Genomic DNA, 19490 nt, shown 5'->3' with positions numbered 1-19490 from the left:
ATTGGACTGGAGACCCATTTTGTATCTCAGCAGATTAAAGAAGTCCGTCAAGTAATCAAAGTTCTGGATGGTGACACTGCAGTCAATATTTCCCTTTCTGGGGAAAGACAATTGGATGTGCTCAGTAGATCTCCAGGATGGGATACTACCACACAAAAATAGACAGGCGATCCAGGAGACACTTGCACTTCCGTCTGGGAGCCAGTCATTACCAGTTTCCAGCCCTGCCCTTTGGTCTCACTACAGCCCCCAGAGTGTTCACCAAATGCATGACAGTGGTTAGTTCACTTTAGGAGTCTGAGATTCCGTGTGTTTCCATACCTAGATGACTGGCTTCTAACCGCCACCACCAAGCATCTACTAGTAGAAGTAAGGAACAAAACCATTCATCTCTGTTCCAAGCTAGGCATTACAGTAAATTTCAAAAAGTCTGCCTTGTTGCCTTCACAGCATCTTATATTTTTAGGTGCAGAATTAAACTCAAGGAAAATGTTGGCCAAACTTACCCCTGAAAGGATTTAGTCCCTACACCATCAAATCAAGAACTTGGTATCCAAAAGAAACGTACAGCCAAAGACTGTCTTGCAGGTTCTGGGCACCGTGGCAGCTGCAATCATTTTAGTACCTCTGTCGCGTTTGCATATGAGAGTTCTTCAATGGCTACTTGTCTGCTAGTGGTCCATGCGAGATCTACCACTGTCGCACAAGATCATTATCACAGAGTCATGCAAAAAGGACCTACAATGGTGGCTTCAAATGACTCATTTGACCACAGGCGGTCTGTTTTTTCACAACTAACAGCCTCACTGACCACTAATGCTTCTCAGATAGGGTGGGGTTGGGCCATTGTCTGGGAAAGACTGTCCAAGGCATCTGGCAGGAACGCGAGAACCACTTGCATATCAGTGTCCTAGAGATGAGAGCGGTGCTCTACACGTTGCAAGCATTCCAGGACACTCTCCCGATAGTAACTATTGCAATTCAGACAGACATGTAAGTAGTGTGGTGCATAAACAAGGAGGAACCACATCTTTACCACCTATGTCAAGAAGCATGGCAATGGGCTGTCTCAACATTTTCTGACAGCAACCCACATCCTGGGGAAATCCAGCGTGATAGCGGACAAACTCAGCAGAGCTGTTCTGATGCCTCACGAGTGGTCCCTAAAACAAGAGGTTGTGGAAGAGATTTTCCACAAATGGGTCCAGCCCTGCTGCAACCTTTTTGCCATGTCCATGAACCCCAAATGCAGCAGCTACTTTGCTCTGATTCCCCTTCCGGGGATGTCACTGAGGGATGCGTTCATACATGATTGGCTCCCGGGACTACTTTGCACATTCCCTCCCTTTCCCTTGAATACCAAAGGTTCTTCAGAAAGCCAGCATGTTGAGAAGCATATTCATTCTCATTGCACCATACTAGCCTTGGCAAATTTGGATGTTCATCGTGTTTCACTGTTGCAGTCATTACACTTGGGTTATCTTGCTTGCAGGCTACCCGCAGTCGGCCTGAACTCCAAAGTCTTGGTCCGGTGTCAATTGCTGTCGCCTCTTCCCTGACGTCAGTGCGCCAGGGGTTATAAAAGATGCAGCCTACGCCATTTTCTTCAGTCTTTCTTGCCGCGCGTTGCCCGAAGCAAAAGCAGTTCGCAAGTGCCGGTCGGCCAAACTCCTGAGATTTTCGAAATTGAATTTCAGATCCGAAGTCTTCAATAAAGCTAAATACCCCGTTGGGGAAACTTTTTTCTTGCTCCAGACCTATGTCAGAAAAAGTTAACAATTGTATTTCTTGTGGGAAGCAAATACCTCATAAGGATTTTCACTCTTACTGTATTCCTTGCCTAGGCCCTGACCACGACGTTGCTAGTTGTCAGTTTTGTGCTAGATTTAACCAGTGCACTATTAAGCATCAGTATGATTTTGCTTTAAATTATTATGGACACCGGTTTAATTGTCCAGAAATGTCAGATAGCCATCCGACTACCGGAGTTCACAAAACGCAAAGAAAAGGAGAGAGATACAGCCGAGGCCCAAAACCGACTAAGCTTCTCCTAAGCCAGTCACCGGTTCTCAGTGAGGCGCTTTCGCAGCCCCTGACGCTCGCTACTTTAGAGTCGATGGCCGCTACCAACTCCCACGTAGAGTCGGCCATGCTGCCGGAAACTCAAGGTATTGGAGCCTCGGATACTATTCCTTCAGATGGGTCCGGAGCCGCTGAGCAGGCACCGGCTTCTGAGGGTGTATTCAGACCTAAACATCTTTACATTAAACCAACCTCAGCTTCAAAGGCAAAGACTAAAGCACCTTCTAAAGCAAAGAAACAAGCTCAAGAGCCACGTGGACAGGCCTCTTTGCCCAAAAAACAGATGCTCAAAATGGCCGAAGACTTAATTACCTTGATCAAGGGTTCCCATCCCCCTCCTGATAAGAGGCCTAGGCAAAAGACTGACTATGAATCTTCAGATCAGGTTTCTATTTCTTCTGATTCCTCTTCTGATCAGGAATATTCTCTACCCCCTCTAGGAGGATTCTGATGCTGAAGAATCTATACCTTCAGCTTCTCCTCCAGAGGACTATTCTTTTGGGGAAACCTTGCATACCATGAGGGAGCATTTCCACTGGGAGATCCAAGATTTTTCAGAATCTAAAAAGAGGCTCAGGGATTTCCTTTTACTACCTCAACACAGGCCACTAGCCATTCCACCTGTGTTAAGATATTGTAGATGTGTTTTCGGAGAGTAGTCTAACCCCTGACTCCTTACCCTCCAGCTCCTGTTAAGCCTGACCGATATTACAGGGTTCCTGACTCTCATAAATTCCTTTTTTAAAACCCCTGCTGCAGACCCAGAAACTATTTCACAGGGTCCCAAAGGAGTTAAGGCTTCCGCTGCAAAAACCCTACCCCCTCTGACAGAGATTCTAGAGCACTGGATAGATGGGGAAAAGGGTTTACACATCTGCTACCTTGGCTATAAGGGCCTTAAACTGTCAGTTTCATATGCTCAAATATCAGCAACATGTCACGGCATGGCTTAAACAGAAAATGTTATTCAACTCTGAATGTGCAGAAAACAAGGAAATGCATGATTTATTGCATGCGGCTGAACAAGTTGGAAAGCATACTTTGCAGTGTGGTTTTGATTCTTTGTAGGCCTCCTGCAGGGCTGCAGTTACAGGTTCTGTAATTAGGAGACATGCTTGGTTAAAGGAACAAAATCTGCCTGATCATGTCAAAGTTAAATTATTAGATGCACATTTACAGCATGATACTTTTGTTTGGTGTTAAGGCAGAGGAGGTGTTAAAGAAAATGGAGGACAAAGCTAAATCAATGCAAACTGTCAAATATTTTTTACAAGTTCAGCCACCTAGGTTTAGTAGACACTGGCCAACAAAGAATTGGTCCTTTCCTGTGTTAGACAGACCTCAAAGGGGCAGATCCAGATGCCCTAGAGGCAGATCCCAGGCGCAAGGTTCCTACAGGTCAAAGCAATGGGGTGCTTCTACCTCCAAAGTTGGAGAAGACAAATCACGACCATACAGGAAACAGTCCCAATGACTTCCCCCTGCCTGCACCAAGCACTTATCTCCTGGCAGCACCCTTAGGGGGAAAATTAGCAATTTTTTCCCCCAATATTGGCACATTATAACCCAGAACAAGTGGGTTCTAAATATGTCACAAGGGTACAAGTTCCATTTCCATACCCTGCCAAAGGCAAACTGCTGGCCAGATCTGCCAAAAAATCATTGGGCAGAGGCACAAAAACAAGTCTCATCTCTCATGGACCTGGGGGCCATTCAACAAGTACTATAACAAGAGCAGGGACAAGGATTTTACTTAAGACTGTTTTTGGTACCCAGAAAGGACAAAGCCTGGAGACCAATACTGGACCTGTGTGTTCTGAACACATTCCTGGATATACCATAATTCAAGATGATGACCTTCCAGCAGTTTCTGCCCATGCTGGGCAGGAACGCTTGGCTGGTGACTCCAGACCTAAAAGAGGCATACCTGCATGTCCCAGTCAGACAATTATGCTGAAGATACCTCAGATTCAAGGCTGGCTCAATGCATTACCAATTTTCTGCACTGTCCTTTGGCTTATCTACTGCGCCCGGGGTCTTTACAAAGTGCCTGGCACCAGTAATTGCATTCTGCAGACAAAGTGGAATACAAATATATCCTTACTTGGACGACTGTCTAATAATTCAAGCAGAGAACCAACGACATTCTTCTACAGCATCTGGCGTTTGTGAAAAGACTTCTAACATGCCTAGGGTACACAGTCAACGAAAAGAAATCAAAATTAGTATCCTCTCAAGAGATAATATTTCTGGGTGCAAGCTTAAATATAACTGCCCAGATGGCTTGTCTCATGCCAGACAAAGGCTACTGACTACCCATTTCATAATGTTGGCAACAAAGGCCCAGTTATCTGCAAGAAAAATTCTGCAGGCTTTGGGTTTCATGGCATCCTGCATCCTACTAATTCCATATGCAAGAGTGCATATGGGGAAATTTCAATGGTACCTAAACAGTGTTTGCACTCAACATTGCCACAGCCTGGAAACAATGATAACTCTCATTCCCTGCCTACAACAGGAGTTTCGATGTTGGGCAAAGGCTTGTCACCAAAACAAGGGACAGTCATTTGCATTATCCCCAGCCAGGCAGACACTACAACGGATGCATCAGATTATGCCTGGGGGGCCCACATGGCAGGAAGATGCATTCAGGGCACATGGTCCTCAACCCAAATGCATCTACATATCAATCAAAAAGAGATGCTAGCTGTTCAGAATGCCCTGACAGCCTTCAAGGACCTACTTCATCCGGGACAAGTACTGATGAAGAGAGAACACCACGGTCATGTGGTGTATAAACAAGCATGGGGGCACACATTCTTACCCCCTTTGCAGACTAGCCATGACTTTGTGGGACACAGCATTGACTTACCAAGTACATGTGCAGGCACAATTCTTGCCAGGATGGAAAAATACACTGGCAGACGGACTAAGCAGCAACCTCATGGATCCCCACGAGTGGCAGCTAGATCCACAAGTCTTCAGCATGATAACAAGGAAATGGGGATTCCCAGACATAGATCTATTTGCCTCCCCTCACAACTACCAACTAAAAAGATTCTGCACAAGTACTTATCACAGACAAGCATGGAAAGTGGATGCCCTATCTTTCAGCTGGAAAAACCTATCCGTGTATGCCTTTCTCCCACTGCCTCTCCTCCCCAAGGTACTCCTAAAGGTCAGACAGGAGACGCCAAAAATGATACTGATTGCCCCAGACTGGCCCCGCCAGTACTGGTTTCCAATCCTAAAGAACTTGTCTCAGTGCCCAGCTTAGACCTTACCTCAAATACCTCATCTGCTGTGCAGCAAAACATTCAGATCCTGCACAGCCAACTCAGGACTTTAAACCTGGCAGCATGGCGGTTAATGTAGTCATACAAAACACACCTCTCAGTAAAGCTGTGATTGATGTCATTTTGGAGGCCAGAAGGCCTAGTACTTGAAAATCTTATGCTGGAAAATGGAAGAGATTCTGTGCTTGGAACCAGGCACAAGGAACTGATACAGCTGTGCCAAATATTCCTCAGATTTTGCAATACTTAACCTAGATGCTGGACAAAGGCCTATCTTTTTCATCTATTAAAATTCATGCCTCTGCCATTTCGGTTCATTACAATACAGAGCCACCAATCTTTTTTCATCCATTATTAAAACAGTACCTCAGAGGAGCCAAAAATTTAAGGCCTCCAAGGAGATCAGCAGTGCCTGCATGGGACCTCAACTATGTCTTGGAAAAACTCACCCTGCCTCCTTTTGAGCCAGCTGCTACTGCTGATATAAAGTTTTTATCTTGGAAAACAGCACTGGTCCTAGCAATCACTTCTGCAAGACGCGTTTCAGAGCTGCAGGCACTCATGGCTGTGGAACCTTTTATCATTTTTCATCCAGACAGGGTCTCTGAGGACAAACCCAGCATTTATGTCTAAGGTGGTGTCCAGTGTGGCTCTTAACCAAACTATTCATCTGCCAGCTTTTTATCCAAATCCACAGAACAAGGGGGAGAGAATTCTGTATTCTTTGGACATGCACACAGCTTAGATTCTACTTGGACAGAACCAAAGTTTTTCAGAAAGAGCAATTACTAGTGGCATATGCTGCAGGATCACAAGGAAAGGCTATCTCAAAGCAGACTATTTCAAAGTGGATAGGCCACAGCATTTGTTTCTGCTACTTACACCATGGCAAGCCAGTGCCTAAGGGCATTAGGCCACATTCAACCAGAGCTGCAACCACTTCAGCAGCCTTTCTCAGGGGAGTACCAACCAAGGACATTTTAGAGGCTGCTACTTGGATTTCAGTGCACACCTTTACTAAGCACTATCATCTGCCACTCTACTCTAAATCAAGGGCAGGCTTTGCCACTGCAGTTCTGCAGGTCCTCATAGCAGCTCCTAATGCTGTTTAGCCCCAGCCTCCCATCCATAGCTTTGGGACTCTACCCAAATGTAATGACTGCAACAGTGAAACACGAAGAACATAGTACAGTTGTGTAAACTTACCATAAATGTAGATGTTCGAGTGTATTCACTGTTGCAGTCCAGGTTACCCACCTGCCATCCCCCTTTCTTCTGATGGAACCTATGTGGTGTATTTGCTTGTAGATGAAGGTAAAGTTTATATTGATGCATGTATATATATATATATATATATATATATGTATATGTATATAAATTTTGGCTACCCTTTTAGGGGGCACTTGACATCTGGGGCAAGAAAAACTAAATAAAATGGCGTTGGCCGCATCTTTTATACCCCTGATGACCTGACGTCAGGGAGGGGACGACAGCAGCCGACGCAGGAACCAGGACTTTGGAATTCAGGCCGACTGAGGGCAACCTGCCAGCAGAATTTCCCAAATGTAATGACTGCAACAGTGAATACACTTGAGCATCTACATTTATGGTAAGTGTACACAACTGTACTTTTATTTCCTTTTTGGTATGTGTTCTTTCTTATAAATGTCTAAGGAAAGTAGAGAGAAGGAACCTAAGCAATCAGGCTTTAAAAAGTGCCATAAATGTTCACAAAAAATGTCATTAACTGATGGGCATAATATTTATGTTTACTGTTTGGAGGCCATTCACCTCGAAGAGACATGTACATTGTCATTCTTTTAGCTCCCGTTTCTTTCAGGAAAGAATAAGTTAATTATAAAAGGACTTGAAACCTTCCTTTTGAAGTTCTGCAAAGTAGTACTACAAGTAAGTCCCCTTCCTCTAAAAGTGACAAACCTACAAAAAGACCATCTCCTACTTCTTCGGCTCATTTAGAGCCTCCTCAAAAATTGGCTATAACTTCTGATGCAGTGACCTCCTTGGCTCAACAGCCTTCGGAACCGAGCGAGATCATAGATTTGCACAAATCAACTCCTTTGGCTCCACTGCATTTGGAGCCGAAAGAGACTATTTTTCGGAGCCGGTCCACTGAACTATTACCGGTCTCCCCTGCCTTGAGCTCTCCCATATTGGAGAGATCTCGCTCATCAACCCTCTTCTCCAGGTCCTCTAGGAGCTTATCTGATGATGACATGGATAGGGTGGTGTGCAGACTTTTGAAGGTGCTGGCTAAATTTTCGGCTCCTACCCAACCGGTTTGAGACATCCAAGACTACTACATCCATGACTATTCTTCCTCTGAGCCAAGCTAGATCTTCGGAGCCAGAATGCCAGGTACAACTTGCTGTAGAATCTTCGGTCCCGAGACCCCTTTAGGAGATTTCGGAATAGGTCCCTGCTTTGATGGTGCCGTCCGGGGTGTCTAGGAGCTGAAGTTCTCCGGTCAGCTCTGGGGGGGGTGCTCTGACCAGAGTTTTATCGGTTCTGAGTTTACCTCTCGGAGCTTCGGCTTGGCTCCTGCATAAGCCTAGGAGCTAATCTCCATGGAGCCGGGGATTCTCTCTGTTTCCTTGGAACGGGAGATGTCCTTGGAGCTGGGGGATCTACCTTCAAGCTGATGTGTGCTGTCCCCGCCTACAGCTCTACATAAGGATACTGGTATTCTTCCCCCCAAGGCACCGGCTTCTGTCTCAACACCACCCCATCCACAGGAAAGCAGAGAGTCAGAGCCTCAGGGAGCCCCATTGGGTGAACCCCACTCTTCCGAGACCTCCCCAGAATACCCTTCTGAGGAGGCTCCTCGAAAGAGACCATGCAAGAGGAAACATATAGACTCCCCTGATGAGTCCATCACCTCTGACCTCAAGGAGTCAGAAGGGTCCCCATGGTCATCCTCTGAAGATATCTCCTGTGCAGATATCCTTGAAATCCTGAAACAAAGGCGGCTGGAAAACCATCAGCCCTTCTGATGAGAAGTCTGTGTACCTGAAGGCTTTTTGGTCTCAACCTTCAGCCTCCTGGGTGTCTCCACATTTCGATAAGCTATTGGAGTTAGTCAAAAGGCATGAGAGTCACCAGACAGTATGGAACCACTCCCTCGGAGGCGAAATAAGTTCTTATCAGCACTTTCTGAAAAAGAAGTTCTCATGAAAGGTGATCTGATATTGTTAATCCTCATTCATTCCTTACATATGGGTATCGGTTCCGAGCTCGGAACTGAGCCGGCCATTTTCCAAGCTCACGTCAGCTTCAAACTCTCGAGCTAAACTCTTACCCACAATTCCCCTCTCCCTGTTACCTCAGATTGCGTTTGCCGCGTTGCCATCCGATCAAGTCAAGCTACTTCTCTTGAGCTAAGTACAGTCAATTGTTTAATTGTTTTACAAATTACTTTTCTGTCAGAAAAGTTAATGTTTTATTGTCTCTTGCCCTATCACATCTAGCGTTCATAATTTCAGGATGTTAAGTTGTCTATCTCGCCTTCATTCTTGCTGGATGGGTTCGGAGCCGACCTCGGCTCCGACTCGGCCACTCTAAAAGCTCGAGAGTTGGTTCCACCGGCTCGAGGCTCCCCTTATATCCCACAATGCTAGGCGAGAGTTACCTCAGATCTCATTTGCCGCTACAGCGATCGAGGTGTTGGTTTTCTACCGGCTTCTTGGTAAGTAAACTTTCAGTAAAGTTAGGATACTTAAACCCCTTTATTTTTAATTTTAACTACATTTTCCCTTAGTTTAGTGGAATTCTAACCCTTTTTTTTTTCATAAAATCCCGTTTCTTTCCCCAAGAACTTAAAAGTTCTCCTTCGGGCCTTCAGGCCTTTCCCCCATTCCCTAGTGGTGTGTGTGTGTTGCTTCTCTTAATTAAAACCTTTTGATAGTTGTTTTATTTTGAGTTTTAAAAAATAAGATAAAGTGTAATCAGTGTGTCTGACTGAGTGTGTGTGGTTACACTTTCTTGTTCTAGGATGTCTAAAGACACAAAGGTCTCAGGTTTCAAGAAGTGTGATGCGTGCTGTCAGAAAATGTCTCTGACAGACGGTCACACTTCTTGTGTCTACTGCCTGGGGCCTTTGCACCTGCAGGACTCCTGTGCTGTATGCCACGGCTTCAGCCCCAGGGTCCTGCAGGAAAGAAAGAACAAATTGATCCTAAGGGGTCTACTTAAGCCTGAGGATTCCCTTTCTGTCTCTGGGAAGCCCTCTAAGGCTTCTAGGTCCTCGGCTCCAGCTACTGAGCCGAGACCTAAGGCTACTAAACCTACGTCTGCATCGGCTCCGGCTGGAGCCGATGAGTCTACAGCTTCTGTGGTTCCTCGGCTCGGCTGGAGCCGAGGTATTAAATCCTTGTCGGCTCCGACCAGACCTTCGGAGCCGACATCTAGGAAGAGATCTAGGTCACCATCCCTTGGCTCCGTTCATTCGGCTCCAGCATCTCCTCTGCTGTCTGAACGGAGCCATAAATCTCCTCTAGGTCATCGAGGCTGTCGGATCATGACCTTCAGAGGGTAGTGAGTCGACTTCTTAAGTCCGAGGCACTGGCCCAAATGCTTCAGAGCCCGACTCATCAGTCGATGCCTGCCCCTGTCCATCAATATGTTCCTCCTCCGACTCCGTTGAGCTCGGAGCCGGGCGCTGAACAGAGACTGTGGTAGCGTCGGAGCCGATACAGATGTCTTCGGCTCCGTCGGCTCCGATTTCTTCTTGAAGAATCTCGGCGCCGGACTTCCCTCGTCTGCTCGAGGGGTGAGTGGCATCGGACCCTTGTCCGACCCGCTCTTCCTCTCGAGCTTCGGCGCTGGTGAGTTCGGCTCCAACATCGCCTCGGAGCCATCACTGTCGGTGCCGAGGGAGGTTCTCAGCTTCGGGCGGGGACCTCTGGCTCTGCCTGACAGGGGTGCGTTCGAGGTCATGCGGAGTGTGTTAGAGCCTGGCTCTACTCCACAGTCGGCTCCGTCCGCCCCTCCCTCTACGGTGCCTCAGGTCAAGTCGACTCACTCCCTCATCCCGGACCGCAGAGAGCCAGCTCCTCAGGAACTCCCTGTGGGGATCTCATCCTCTTCCGAGGCCTCTCCTGATTTGGCAGAAGAGCCCCCTCGGAAGAGGAAGTGTAAGAGGAAACACATTGACTCACCTGAGTCCATCACATCTGACACAGACTTAGAGGATTCCGAGGGTTCCCCCCGTTCCCCTTCTGAAGATGTCTCTTTTGCAGACATTCTAGAAATCCTCAAACAGAGGGGAAATTGGCCAGCCCTCAACCCTTCAGAGGATGAATCTGTGTACCTTGAGGCGTTTGGCTCTCGTCCTTCCACCTCCTGGGTGTCTCCTCCCTTTGACCCCCTCATGCAGGTGGTAGCTAAAAAGGCATGGACGGCTCCTGATTCAGTGGACCCCACTCCCAGGAGACCCTCAAAATTCATAACGGCACCAGCAGACAAACAGTTCTTGACAAAAGGAGTTTCTGTGGATGCTATGGTGGTTGCAGGAACTAGCTGATCCTTCAGTACCTGTCCATCCACCTAACAAGGAATCTAGGTCCATGGACAGGTACGGGAAGCGGATGTTCTCGTCAGCGACATTTGCTATGCGTTCGCTGAACTACCTGTGCCATTTTACTTGTCTTCAAAGGAACTTGATCAAAGAAGCGAGTGACATGTTGAAGGACCCTACAGCTGCGGGTTTTCAAGATAAGATGAACACTCAGCTGGCTACCCTGAACTCCATAGCCAACTCCTCCATGCGCCTCCTTTCTTATGCGGCTGATGGAGCGAGCAGGGCCGCAGGGACAGGTGTGGCCTTACGTAGGCATGCCTGGATGCGGCTATGCAATTTTGCGGACCCCTTCAAAACATCTTTCACTAATTCCCCGTTCGATGGATCATCTCTCTTTGGTCCTCAAGTGAAAGAAACCTTGACTAGGTGCGCGACTGATGGCAAGACTCTTTCTGCCGTCGGAGTCCGTTTTTCTACTCCTTCTAGGCCTTACCCCAAAGGCCAGAAAATGTGGTTCCGTAAACAATCTCAAGGGACTTCGCCTGACGCACAGAGTCGGTTCCCCGCCAGAGGCAGAGGCGGGAATAACAATGGTAGACGTCGCCCTCGAGGCAGGGGGGCTCTGCAGAACCAGGGCAATCGAGAAGCCTTCTCTGATAAGCCCTTTCAGCATCCCTGAGGTGTTGCCCGACTGCCCACCTTCGGAGGCAGTCGGGGGAAGATTGTCACTGTACCCAGAAGCCTGGCTATCCCTGACTCAAGACAAATGGGTACAGTCCGTCATTTTCGAAGGCTATTCTATTCCCTTTCTTCGCATTCCAAAACAATCAAAAAAATCCCTTCCAGATGTTCCACCCGCTCAAAGGGATCTTGCGGCTTTGGAAATTTCAAAGCTGCTTGCGAAAAGAGCAATTCAGCCAGTTCCAGCAGACCAGCAAGGATCCGGAATCTACTCAAGGTTCTTTTTAGTTCCAAAGAAAACAGGGGACTGGAGACCAATTTTGGATCTCAGTATCTTGAACAGATCAGTCAAGAAAACAAGATTTCGGATGGTCATGCTGCAGTCCATCCTTCCCCTATTGGGAAAAGGAAACTGGATGTGCTCTATAGACCTTCAGGATGCGTACTATCACATAAAAATGAACAGACGCTCCAGAAGATTCCTCCGCTTCAGGCTGGGAACCAGTCATTTTCAATTCAGGGCCCTGCCCTTTGGTCTCACCACTGCCCCGGTGTTTACCAAATGCATGGCAGTGGTAGCTTCTCACCTGAGACAACAAGGATTCCAGGTGTTTCCATATTTGGACGACTGGCTCCTCACAGCTCCCACCAAGCATCTTCTTCTGATGGCCAGGGATTACACTTTTCGCATTTGTCAAAAGTTAGGCATCTCAATAAATTGCGAAAAGTCTGTTTTGTCGCCTTGTCGTACTATTACCTTCATAGGCGCAAATCTAGACACAGTCGACATGTCTGCGAGACTAACAGATCAGAGAATAACAGACATACACAAACTGGTCTCATTCCTTTTCAACAACAACAGAATCAAAGCCAGGTTAGTTCTGAAAGTGTTGGGAATCATGGCGGCGGCCATACCTCTGCTTCCATTAGCCAGATTCCACATGAGAATCCTTCAATGGATGCTCTTTACACAATGGTCATACCAGCAACTTCCAATGTCCCACACCATTATGATCACGCAGGCGTGCAGAAATCATCTCATGTGGTGGATGTCTTCCCCTCAGCTCTTATTGGGAAGACCCTTTGTTCCTCCCCCTCCGGTTGCTACTCTGACAACGGACGCCTCCCTGATCGGGTGGGGGGGGGCATTATCAGGGCAGGACGGTCCAGGGCACATGGCAACCAGACGAATGCCACTTGCACATAAATGTTCTGGAGATGAGAGCAGTGCTTTTAGCGTTGCAAGCCCTTCAAGACTCTCTTCCCTTGGGAACGATTGCAATCCAGACAGACAACATGTCTGTAGTGTGGTATATCAACAAACAAGGCGGAACCAGGTACTACCCCCTGTGTCGAGAAGCACTCAGATTGTGGCAATGGGCGAATTCTTCTCAGCGGTTTCTGATAGCAACGCACATCCCCGGGAAGTCCAATCAAATCGCGGACAAGTTGAGCAGAGCTATCCTCATGCCTCACGAGTGGTCTCTGAAAGACTCGGTTGTGAGAAAAATTTTTCTCAAGTGGGGTCAGCCTTGCTGCAATCTTTTTGCTACTCCCCAAAACAGCAAGTGCAGAGATTATTTCACTCTATTCCCTTTACCAGGCCAGCCCAGCAGAGACGCTCTAGTCCAAGTTTGGCCCCGGGGACTTCTGTATGCATTTCCTCCCTTCCCACTAATCTCTCAAGTGATACAGAAAGCTATCGCTCAGAAGGCCTCGTTGATCCTCATTGCTCCTTACTGGCCTCTACAGGTGTGGTTCCCCTTTCTACATAAATTTCTATTGGAGCGACCTTGGCATCTGGACCTAGTTCCAGATCTTTTGATCCATCAGTCGGGTCAGTTTCATCGCTCCCTCCCCTCTCTGAACCTCACTGCTTGGTTCCTCCAGTTCCAACCTTAGCCAGGCTTCCTCAATTATCTCACTCTGTTCGAGATATTTTGATAGCTTCCCATAAATCTTCCACTCGGAAGATTTATTTGAGTAAGTGGAAACGCTTCACATATTGGGCTCAAGGAAGGGACATAGATCCTTTCACTGCTTCCATCCAAATAGTCCTTGATTTTCTAGCTGAACTCTTCCATGCAGGTTCATCTCCTTCTACTCTTAAAGTTCAATTGGCAGCTATTTCTAACTTTCATGTGGGTATTTCTGAGTCTGCCTTAATGTCCCACAAGCTTTGCAAAGCCTTTTTGAAAGGAGTTTTCTTCTCAGACCTCCTATAAGAAATCCTCCTTCTCCTTGGGACCTAAATTTAGTTCTTACTTCTTTGATTCTTCCCCTTCGAACCTGCAGCCTCCTGTTCTTTAAAATTGCTATCATGGAAAACTCTCTTTCTGGTAGCTATTACTTCAGCTAGAAGAGTTTCAGAACTTCATGCACTCAGCTGTCGACCTCCTTATCTATTGTTCCATAAGGACAGGGTATCTTCTGAACCAACCCGTCCTTTTGCCTAAGGTAGTCTCGACGTCTAACCTAAATCAAAGCATTGACCTCCCTGTCTTTTTTCCAGAATATTCCAATAGGTCTGAACAAAAATTACACTGGCTAGATGTTCATCGTCAGTTGAGGTACTATTTGGATAGAACAAGACAATTCAGAAAATCTGACCAGCTGTTTGTCTCCTATGCAGAAGGCAGAAAGGGACTTTCAGTTTCAAAGGTATCATTATCTAGATGGCTAACATCTCTGATTTCCCTTGTTTATGAAATTAGACACCAAAAGCTGCCTAATAAACCTAAAGCCCATTCCACCAGAGCTTTGGCTACTTCTTTAGCCTTCCAAGACAGACTGCCTATTGACACCATTTGTGCAGCGGCTACTTGGGCTACTCCTCACACTTTCATTTCTCATTATAAGTTGGATTTAGCTTCTAGGCATAGAGCTAACTTTGGTTCCACTGTTCTCAGGAGTCTGTTCCGTTAGGCCACCCGGGACAAGGTGCTAGCCATCCAGCAAGAATGAAGGCGAGATAGACAACTTAACATATAGAAGTTATGTTCTTACCATAACTTTCCATGTTAGTTGTCTTCTTCTCGCCTTCTTCTTGCATCCCACCCTCCTTCCCCCTGGCCTGGACAGACCTAGAGGAGTTGTGATTGTGACCTCTCTTTCTACCACCTCTTTTCTTAGGCATATGCTGTTGTGCATATTTCCTGGATCAGGATATAGGTCACCCTTCTTTCTCCCTGGCTTTAGAGGTGGACTTTGTTTATACTTATTCTGATACTATTATAAGCTGGGGTTAGCTTACAAACGAGATCTGAGGTAACTGTCGACTAGCATTGTGGGATATAAGGGGAGCCTCGAGCCGGTGGAACCAACTCTCGAGCTTTTAGAGTGGCCGAGTCGGAGCCGAGGTCGGCTCCGAACCCATCCAGCAAGAAGAAGGCGAGAAGAAGACAACTAACATGGAACGTTATGGTAAGAACATAACTTCTATTTTTCTTCTCTGTCCTTTACTTACCCTTTTTACCGCAAGGTAATTTCTCCTTACCATCGTTGGTAATCCCTTTCCTTTCTTTTTCATACCTTCGGGTACTCTCTTGTACCATTGTTGGTACTTTTCTTTTGTTAATATGGCAGATAAAAAGGGTAGTCCGGGATTTAAGCTGTGTTCTGGTTGTGGACACAAACTGCCTACTTCTGCTGCGCACACTGTGTTTATTGTTTGGGAGCTTCCCATTTATCTGTTGAACCACCTTGTACTATGTGAAAACTTTCCTAATAGAACTTTGTTAGAAAGGAAAAATAAGCCGATACTGAAAGGACGTCTAAAATCTCCCTTTTCAGAGGCTATTTCTGGGTCAGAGGTCTCAACCCCTCCTAAAGCCCATAAGAAAATGCATGTTTCTATTAAGGCTAAACCCTTGCCTTCGTCCCCAGCTGGGGACTCAACAACCAAAATCTAAAAAGGCTAAAATTTCAGCTCTGGAGCACTCTGTCACCCCAGTGCTTTAAGTGCCCAGACCTTCGGCACTGAAGCCTTTGGCTTCATTAGTGCATTAGTGATTTCGGCTCCGTCCTCTCCTGCAGCCCTTCTACATATCTGCACCAAGGGGCTCCTCTGCTCAGACCTTTACCACTGTCCAAGATCTTCCTCGGAACTGAGGCCTTTATTACTGACTCCAGTTTTGTCTGTTCCAGTTTCGGCACAGACAACCACTTCGGCACCGATCCATGTGTTAGTGCAGACAGTGACATCGGCACCAATGACTTTCTCGGTGCAGACTACAGTAGTTCAGTCTTTCTTGGCACCGTTGTCCTCAGTGTGATCAGATGAGATGGGCACAGTCTGCCTGTTTTGTGGACAGGCCTGTTTCGCCCCAAGTCTCGGTGAGGTCCACTAGAAGTCTTTCTGAACATGTTGCGTCTTGTGGATCAGGCATTCTTGGCCAGAGGTATTCCACCCCCCTAGGAACTATCCTTCCTTGGGAGATGGTCACCCATCTCCAAAGACACCTTCTTATTCTCCTCCTTCATTGCCTTTGAAGTTCATGGATATAGTACAGTCTTCCCCTTCTGCAGTTCCCTTTATGGATCTTACTAAGGAACCGCAGTTGCCTTCGTGGCAGGAAAGTTTTGCTACGACCCAGGATGTCAGCTGTGATGCGCATAGCTTGCTGCTCCTCAACCATCCAGGGACCCCGAGTCTGCAGGCTTAGCTACTTAGTGGAGGAGTGCCCCCTATCCTCGACATTCACTCCTCTCCAGATGTACCAGCCTTCCAACTGATGGAGAAGGCTTTCGCTGCTGCTGGCAATACTGGACTGTCTATACCTCTGCCTTCCTCTGGTCCACTGGTTTCACAAGTCGCACCTAGCAGATACCGAGTGCAAGGGCCTCCGGACATATTCCCTCAGGAATCCCCTTTTACTTTGTCTTCCCCAGCTTCTCCCACTGAGGAGGTCCACCGGAAAAGTTCGTGTAAGAGGAAACACATGGACTCCACAGAGGAGTCTCTCACCGAAGAGACAGATTTCGATGAGGGGGAAGGATCCCCTCGGTCACCCTCTGAGGTGTCCTTTGGCGATATCCTTGAAATCCTGAAACAGAGAGGTGACTGGCAGCCCTCTAATCCAGCCCCTGAGGAATCTGTGTTCCTGCAGGCTTTTCGCACCTGGCCCCCTACCTCCTGAGTTACTCCACCTGCCGATGAACTTGTCAAGTTCATCGTGCCCCTGATACTGTTAAAGCGATTCCCTGGAGGCCTGATAAGATCTTGTCCCCACCTGCTTCAGATCCCCATTGGTCCAAAGGTCTTCCTGTAGATGCTTTGGTGGCGGCGGCCGCAGCAAAGAAGGATCTGACAGAAGAAGAAAGCCAGACTGTCCATCTGCCTAACAGAGTGTCCCGGGCCTTGGACAGAATAGGGAAGTGCACTTTTGCTTCAGCGACCTTTGCTATCAGGTCCCTGAATTATATGGCACATTTTACCAGGCTTCAAAGGGATCTGGTCTCTGAGCTCTCTGAAACCTTGGTTGGTGCAATGTCTGATGAGGTCTGTGACAAAGTGGTCACTCAGCTGTTTCCATTGAGTCTATATCTAACTCCTCTGTGATTGATATCTCACGCATCAGAAGGAGCAGCTAGAGCAGTGGGTTCAGCTGCGGTCTTGAGACGACATGCCTGGATGTGCTTGTGCAACTTTGTGGAACCTTTTAAGTCTTACTTTCTTAATGCCCCCATTGAGCCCTCCTCGTTTGGGCCCAAAATTAAAAGCACACTGGCCAGATGTGAACAAGACGGTAAGACCCTTTCTGCCATAGGTGTCAGTTATTCTTCCCCTCAACGTGCTTTCTCCCGAAACCAAAAGAGTGGGAAGATATGGTTCAAGAAATCTCAGGGTCCTTTCCATGAGACACAGGCCGAGTTGTCCCCCAGAGGCAGAGGGGGAAACTCACAGGGAAGACGCTCCTTTAGGGGCAGAGGGGGGACCGTGTAACCAGGGTTCTAGGGATTCTTTCCCTGGTCAATCCTACCAGCGCTCCTGAAGAGCGGCCCAACTCTTTTCCTCTGGAGGTGGTTGGGGGACATTTCTCCTTGTACCCTTCTGCCTGGCTAACTTTCACCACCGATTCTTGGGTACAAAGGATCATTACCAGGGGTTATCATATCCCCTTCGATTTTTGTCCCGTCCCTTCAAAATATCTTCCCGACGTTCCTCCCAGTCAAAGGGAAGAAGCAGCACTATAGATAGAAAAGCTGCTAAGAAAGAGTCATCCAAATAGTCCCTCCAGACCAGATAGGATCCGGATTCTACTCGAGACTTTTTTTGGTGCCAATGAAAACTGGGGACTGGAGACCAAATTTGGACCTCAGTGTATTGAACAAGTTTGTGAGAGTACAAAAATTCTGGATGGTCACTATACAATCTAGCCTCCCGCTTTTGGACAAAGACTATTGGATGTGCACTATAGATCTTCAAGATGCGTACTACCACATAAAGGTGGACAGGCCATCAAGAAGATTTCTGCACTTGTGTGGGAGACGGTCACTACCAGTTCAGAGTATTGCCCTTCAGACTCTCTACAGCCCCTAGAGTGTTCACAAAGTGCATGGCAGTTGTCACAGCTCACTTGCGACTTCAAGGATTCCAGGTGTTTCCGTACCCAGACTGGCTCATTTCCGCCCCCACCAGACATCTACTGGAAAAAGCCCTGGCATACTCTCTCCTCGCTGCTCAAAGGCTAGGCATAAATATAAACTGGCATAAATCCAATCTCACAGCCTCTCAGTCAACAGAATTCATAGGGGTTATCTTGGACACAAAAAACTGTAGAGCAGCTATTCCAGAGCACAGAATTTTAAGGATAAAGCAACAACTAATTCCAATCCTTTCAAAGGAAAAATCCACGGCTCACTCAGTTCTACAGCTGTTGGGTTCCATGGCAGCTTCCATCACCATTGTTCCTCTGGCCAGGTTTCACATGAGGCTTCTACAATGGCTACTGCTCCCCCAATGGTATCCTTTGATTCGAGTAACCCACAGGTGCAAACAGGATTTAAATTGGTGGATGACACGCAATCTTTCTCAATGGTCTCGCCCTTTTTCCCCCCAGCAACCCAAGGCCACAGTGACCATGGACGCTTCCCTGATTGGGGGGGGGGGGGACTATGTCTGGGACAGACAGTCCAAGGCACTTGGTCCGAACTGGAGACCCATCTGCATGTTTTAGAGCTGAGGGCATTGCTTCTGGCGTTCGAAGCATTCCATCCCCTGCTGCCATCTGGGACATTTGCGATTCAATCAGACAACATGACAGTAGTCTGGTATATGAACAAGCAAGGTGGAACCAAATCTTACCCCCTTTGTCGAGAGGCCATGAGGATATGGCAATGGGCAATGGCTAACAGCCATTTTCTTCTAGCAATGCACATTCCCGGGAGTTCCAATGTGATGGCAGACAGACTCAGCAGGTGCATTCTACAACCTCACGAGTGGTCCCTGAATCCCTTGATAGCTGCGGAGATCTTCCACCGCTGGGGCCGTCCTTGCTGCGTATTCTTTGCATCCCCGGCTAACTACAAATGCAGCAACTACTTTGCCTTAATTCCCCCTCCAGGACAGTCACCCAGGGACGCTCTAGTCCATGATTGGCCCTCGAGTCTTCTCTATGCATTTCCGCCCTTTCCTCTCATTCCCTAGTTTCTGAAGAAAGCCCGGCGGTTGAAGAGCAAGGTAATCCTCATAGACCCAAAGTCACGGACACTCACCAGATGCGAGCAGGAAGTGAAAACTCTCTCTGCCATTGGAGTACATTTTTTTCATATCTTCAAGACCTTACCCTAAAGGTCAGAAGAGTGGGAAAATGTGATCCAAAAGATCCCAGGGAGTTTTTCAAGATGCATGAGGTGAACCCTTCCCCAGGGGCAGAAGAGGAGGCAATAATGGT

General features: G+C 47.4%; 1 protein-coding gene across 1 annotated transcript in view; it reads left to right on the top strand.

Moving 5' to 3' along the window:
• AFF4 (AF4/FMR2 family member 4) overlaps window positions 1-19490 on the top strand; it is a 2373445-nt gene that overhangs the window by 370247 nt on the left and 1983708 nt on the right. The gene's annotated exons all lie outside the window — the stretch shown is intronic.

The sequence above is a fragment of the Protopterus annectens genome, chromosome 4.part0 (assembly GCF_019279795.1).
Source record: "Protopterus annectens isolate FY-2018-M chromosome 4.part0, PAN1.0, whole genome shotgun sequence".
NCBI classification, from domain to species: Eukaryota; Metazoa; Chordata; order Ceratodontiformes; family Protopteridae; genus Protopterus; species Protopterus annectens.
This window is presented reverse-complemented; position numbering and strand designations above follow the sequence as displayed.